Genomic DNA, 6,731 nt, shown 5'->3' with positions numbered 1-6,731 from the left:
TAAAAACAGAAATATTTTCGGGACTTATCTAGTCAACTGAGAATGTGATTTCTACAATGTGGTAAACCAACAGATTATGTAGTGCCATAAATGGTGATGGGATGGGAGTCTGTTAGTTTGACCTCTCAAATGGATGCGAAATTGCAGAAAGAAGATTTTTCTTTTTTGTTAAAGTAGCGAGACACACTGCAAAAATCAAAACCTTACCAAGTTTATTTTTCTAATTTCTAGTCAAAATATCTCACCACATTTAAAGTCAGACTTAATCACCTAAAAAGTAAGTTGTAAGTGGGATATGAGAACTTATTTTTTAGACAATAGATCTTACCAAGATAATTTTCACTTGTTCCATTGGCAGATTTTTTTGCTTAATTCAAGATTTTATTTTTTTTTTTTTGCTTAATTCAAGAATTTTTTTGCTTAATTCAAGCCAAAAAAAATTATTTTAGATTTTTTTTCTGTCTGAATTAAGCAAAAAAAAATGTTGAATTAAGAAAAAAAATCTGCCAATGGAAATAGTGGTAAGATTTCTTGAAATACGATTTTCACGATTTATTGTCTAAAAATAAGCTCTTATATCGCACTGAAAAGTTACTCTTTAGGTGATTATATCTTACTTTTTTCTCATTTCTAGTCAAAATATCTCATCACACTTAAAATAAGACATAATTACCTAAAGAGTAACTTTTCAGGGAGATATAAGAATGTATTTTTAGACAATGGATCTTGAAAATGTTATTTCAAGAAATCTTACCAAGATAATTGTCACTTGTTCCATTGAAAGATTTTTTTTGCTTAATTCAAGATTTTTTTTTTTTTTTTTTGCTTAATTCAGACAAAAGAAAAATCTAAAATTGATTTTTTTTTTTTTTTTTGCTTGAATCAAGCAAAAAAATCTTGAATTGAGCAAAAAAAAATCTGCCAATGAATCAACTGAAAATTTTCTTGGTAAGATTTCTTGAAATACGATTTTCAAGATCTGTTGTCTAAAATAAGCTCTTATATCTCACTGAAAAGTTACTCTTTAGGTGATTATGTCTTACTTTTTTCTCATTTCTAGTCAAAATACCTCATCACACTTAAAATAAGACATAATCACCAAAAGAGTAACTTTTCAGGGAGATATAAGAATGTATTTTTAGACAATAGATCTTGAAAATCTTATTTCAAGAAATCTTACCAAGATAATTGTCACCTGTTCCATTGGAAGATTTTTTTTGCTTAATTCAAGATTTTTTTTTGCTTAATTCAGACAAAAAAAAAAAAATCTAAAATTGATTTTTTTTTTTTTTTTGCTGGAATTAAGCAAAAAATAATCTTCCAATGGAACAAGTGACAATTATCGTGGTAAGATTTCTTGAACAGAAATCTTTCTTCAAGATTTTTTTTGCTTAATTCAGTCAAAAAAAAAATCTAAAATTGATTTTTTTATTTTTTTTTTTTTTGCTTGAATCAAGCAAAAAAATCTTGAATTGAGCAAAAAAAAATCTGCCAATGAATCAACTGAAAATTTTCTTGGTAAGATTTCTTGAAATACGATTTTCAAGATCTGTTGTCTAAAAATAAGCTCTTATATCTCACTGAAAAGTTACTCTTTAGGTGATTATGTCTTACTTTTTTCTCATTTCTAGTCAAAATACCTCATCACACTTAAAATAAGACATAATCACCAAAAGAGTAACTTTTCAGGGAGATATAAGAATGTATTTTTAGACAATAGATCTTGAAAATCTTATTTCAAGAAATCTTACCAAGATAATTGTCACCTGTTCCATTGGAAGATTTTTTTGCTTAATTCAAGATTTTTTTTTGCTTAATTCAGACAAAAAAAAAAAAAATCTAAAATTGATTTTTTTTTTTTTTTTTGCTGGAATTAAGCAAAAAATAATCTTCCAATGGAACAAGTGACAATTATCGTGGTAAGATTTCTTGAACAGAAATCTTTCTTCAAGATTTTTTTTGCTTAATTCAGTCAAAAAAAAAATCTAAAATTGATTTTTTTATTTTTTTTTTTTTTTTGCTTGAATTAAGCACAAAAAAAAAAATCTTGAATCAAGCAAAAAAATCTTGAATTGAGCAAAAAAAAATCTGCCAATGAAACAAGTGATAATTATCTTGGTAAGATTTCTTGAAATAAGATTTTCACGATGTATTGTCTGAAAATAAGCTCTTATATCACACTTACAAGTTACTTTTTAGGCGATTATGTCTTATTTTAAGTGCGATGACATATTTTGACTAGAAATGAGAAAAATACACTGGGTAACATTTAGATTTTTGCTGTGCACGTATACCTTTTCATTTAGAAGTAGACACTCCTTCTTTCAAACATGTAACAGAACATTTTACCACATCTGTCAACATCTGCATCTCAGAGGGTTTCACATTGATCATACTAATTTAAGGTCATGTTCTGTTCTGCTGCAACCTATATATTCTATGGCCATTAGCCTTAAAAGTACCTTGTATCATCACCTTAGCACTGTGAACACAATCCCCAGAACACTGAAACTAACACCAGCGACCAGATCAATGATTAATAAGGCACAATATTGTCTGAGGCATAGGCAGTGCAACATTATACCCTTAACACACTCCCATAGGGCTTGTAACCTTGTCCTTGTGCTCAAAATCAGCTTGTCACGTTGAGGCGGAGACTGAAGGAATGGGCACGATGCAAAAAATGTTGTCATTTCTTTATACTGGACTAGTTAGCTTCTTGTGGAAAATGCTGTGAAGGACAAATAAGAGATATCGGACAAAGGTAAAATAGCCAGACAGGAATCCGAGAATATTGACAACATGTTGAGGTATTTTTTTTCCTGTGACTTTTTCTTTATAAATCCACCCCTGCAGGCCTCAGTACTTTAAAGCAATTTGTTATACTGTAATTCACTCCCTTTGTTGTGCATGCATTGCACCACTTCACACATCAGTTCAGCTGCACTGCCAACGGCACAGAGAAGAGTGGATTTATTGCATCTCAAGTACAGAACCTTCCATTACAATCATTCCCTTATCTTGTGTGGAGACATATTTTGGACGCCAATGAGGATTTTTAATAATTACGTGTTTTGTTTTTTTTCGTTTATTTATCGATTACTGTTTGTCTTATAGGAAGCAAAGGGATATATTTGGAAATAAACCAATTTTTGTATCTTATTTGTAATGTGTAGTGTTTATTTTAGCGTGGAAGCGGAGTCTGCTTGTTTGCATGTGGTGAGAGTGTTCGACTACATTGTCAGCGTGACACAATCTGCCATATCAGCAGACTGGGATGTGACCTTCTCAATATTTAACACGACAAGCATTATCAGTAAAATGCATGCAGAATAGTTGAAATATCCGAGACAAAATATAAGCTATAGATTTGCCTGTTACAGATAAACCAGTTTGGGGCTGAAAATTACTTCTATAAGTGAAGAGAAGCTTAATGTTTAGAGTTTTTCTTTATTTATTTGAGGAATTATTATTTTAAAGTTGTGGAAAAAATTATTAGACCACCAAAGTCATCAAAAACAATGGTTATGCAATCAAATACTAACTCCTGTGTGTATCATGTGACTCAAACAGAGAAGACAAAACATGGAATGCCTCAAAGCACTGTTTTTGTCAGTACAATGCTATAGCTAATAATGTAAGAAATGAAGTGATTTTTGGTTATTATAAGAAAACATGGAAAATGTCGAGATATCAGCTCTGGAATTAAACTCTTATGAGCTATTTTTCTTGTTATCATTATATTTGTCCAAACAAATGTACCTTTAGTTGTACCAGGCATTAAAATGAACAAGAAATTGAAGAAAACAAGGGTGGTCTAATAATATTTTCCGTGACTGTATGTGTGCATTATGTCAATTTTGGAAATATTTTACGCTAATACTGATACTGACATCAACCTCAAAAATAGCAAAAATAATAACTGGGCTTTTACTACATCGATAAGCAAAGTATATACAGTGCATTTATGTTTTTTTCTTGCAATTAAAAATACATAGCATCTCTCTGTCCGACCAACTCAGTTGATTTTAAATATATATATTAATTCATTCAATATGCACTGCAAAAATCTAAATCTTAGCAAGTGTATTTTTCTCATTTCTAGTCAAAATATCCGACTTAAAATAAGACAAAATCACCTAAAGAGTAACTTTTCAGTGAGATATAAGAGCTTATTTTTAGACAATAGATCTTGAAAATCCTATTGTATACTTGGCTAAATATATGTTAAAATTTAGTTAGCCCACTGATGATGGTTCAGCAGAAAAGCTCTAATTTTCCCTCATTTCAGAACACTCTGTTGGCCAAATTCACGGAGCAATATGGTCAAACAATAGAGGATTTTTTTTTTTTTTTGGTTGCATTAAGCAAAAAAATCTTAAATTAAGCAAAAAAAAAAAAAAATCTGCCAGTGGAACAAGTGAAAATTATCTTCATAAGATTTCTTGAAATAAGATTTTCAAGATCTATTGCTCAAAAATAAGTTCTTATATCTCAGTGAAAAGTTACTCTTTAGGTGATTAAGTCTTATTTTAAGTGTGATGACATATTTTGACTAGAAATGAGAAAAATACACTTGGTAAGATTTTGATTTTTTGCAGTGTATATTCTGGCCTGCACCCCTATGACTGACCCTTTGGAGGGTTAAGCAGTTCGGAAAATCAATGACTGAATGAACGTAAATAACAAGACTACATCAACAACAATGATGAAACTATTCCTGAAATTGTTCCTAGGGCGGCTGTGCTCTACGCGTTGACACATTTGTGTAGTTTATTGCCTGTTCTTTGTGTTCACATATTTCCTCCAACAGAAAAGCTTTAAATCTTCCCCTCACGGAACCTTTGAATCAGATATGCCTGGCTCTTGGCTCTGTTGCCCCTTCACGCTGTCATGCATGAACACTGAACCCACTGCAACTACAGGGGTTGGACAAAATAATGGAAACACCTTAAAAAATCAACAAAATATAATTTAATATGGTGTAGGCCCGCCTTTTGCGGCAGTTACAGCCTCAATTGTCCGAGGTATTGATTCATACAACTTGTGAATTGTTTCCAAAGGAATTTTAAGCCATTCTTCAGTTAGAATACCCTCCAACTCTTTTAGAGACGATGGCGGTGGAAATCGACGTCTTACTTGAATCTCTAAAACTGACCATAAATGCTCAATAATGTTGAGGTCTGGGGACTGTGCCGGCCATACGAGATACTCAACTTCATTAGAATGTTCCTCATGCCATTCTTTAACAATTCTAGCTGTATGGATCGGGGCATTATCATCTTGAGGTGAAGGTGTTTCCATTATTTTGTCCAACCCCTGTATATACTGTAGGTCCACAAAAAAAAACAAAACATGTAAGTAAGGATTACAGGATTTCAGCGAGTCTTGTAAAAGTGCAGTGTGGTGCATGCTCTTTTTCTGTGTTTGTGTGTTCGAGAGAGAGGTGCTAGTCTATGCCAGTCCCTGCAGGCTGCTGCCTTGTGCATTGTGTCTTCAGTTTTCTGTCCATCATCACAGCAACAATGGTTAACTGTGTGACCCCTTTTGTCTCAAGGCAATAGGCTGTGCGTATGTGCAGGCAGATAAAGAGGCGTGACTGACTCATACACACACACACACACTCAAATGAGACACAATGCAGGACCTTTTTTCTTTTAGGTTATTCTGCAAACACTGCAATGACTTAAAGGCTATGGAAACACCGTACAGACATAAACGACCTTCAGTTGTCAATGTGCAAAATTCCCTTTGTTACAATGTTAGATTTTTTTTTTTTTTCACTTCAGAGACAAATGATATTCATTATAGCAGTATCCGCATAATAAGGATTTACCTAAGTCACTGCGCGATGATTAACTGAACTGCGAGCTCAAACTTTTTGCAAATTCATTGAAATTCTGTGGCCAACCATATTAATGTAATGGCTTTAATTTCACCAGATTTTTCACAACAATTAATTTTTTTATGACTTGTGGAGGATCTGAGGCAAAAACACATTCTAACAAGTCAAAAAATGCTCAGACTACAAATGTCACATCCATCTTATGGCCCTTAAATCAAAACAAAACAAAAAAAAAGACATTTCATGAATTGAAAAAAAATTCAGATTATTTAACCCTCCGGTATTCCGTCCAGCAAGGCTCTTACTAAGCACCAAGTGTGCCTTTTTCACACACTTGTGGAATAATGTCAAAAAAAATTTCATAGTTTGTTTTTAATTGTTTTACACTTTTTTCTATTTAATCAACTTGAGCCGTAAATAAAAATACCAAATACTCAATAATTGTCACATTTTTTAACCCTTTAAATGCCATGTTTGTAATGTAAACAAACCATTTTTTTGGATGCAAAAAACAAAAAAAATATATTTTTTTTCAATATACTACATAAAAAGTGGATCACATATTATTTGATTTTTGCAACCTGGCATATGTCAGTGATTAACAGCAACATTGGTTAATTTGCATTATTATTTTTGGCACTAGGTCAAATGTACAAAAAAAAAATACTAGCATCTGTCACCAAGTGTGCGTAAAATGCACACCTATAAATCAAACTATTAAATATTATATATTGATTTATTTTTCTGCTCTAATTTGATTTTATTTTTGTAAATCAAGGTCAGCCCTAATCATACATATCAAATGGAAGAAATAGTGCATTTTAGGCACACTTGGCAGACAGATGCTAGTCTTGTAATTTTCTTTTGTTTACAATGTGCACATTTT

Source organism: Sphaeramia orbicularis, chromosome 4, assembly GCF_902148855.1.
Source record: "Sphaeramia orbicularis chromosome 4, fSphaOr1.1, whole genome shotgun sequence".
Lineage (NCBI taxonomy): Eukaryota > Metazoa > Chordata > Actinopteri > Kurtiformes > Apogonidae > Sphaeramia > Sphaeramia orbicularis.
The sequence above is the reverse complement of the archived record's forward strand: the minus strand, read 5'-3'. Positions refer to the sequence as shown.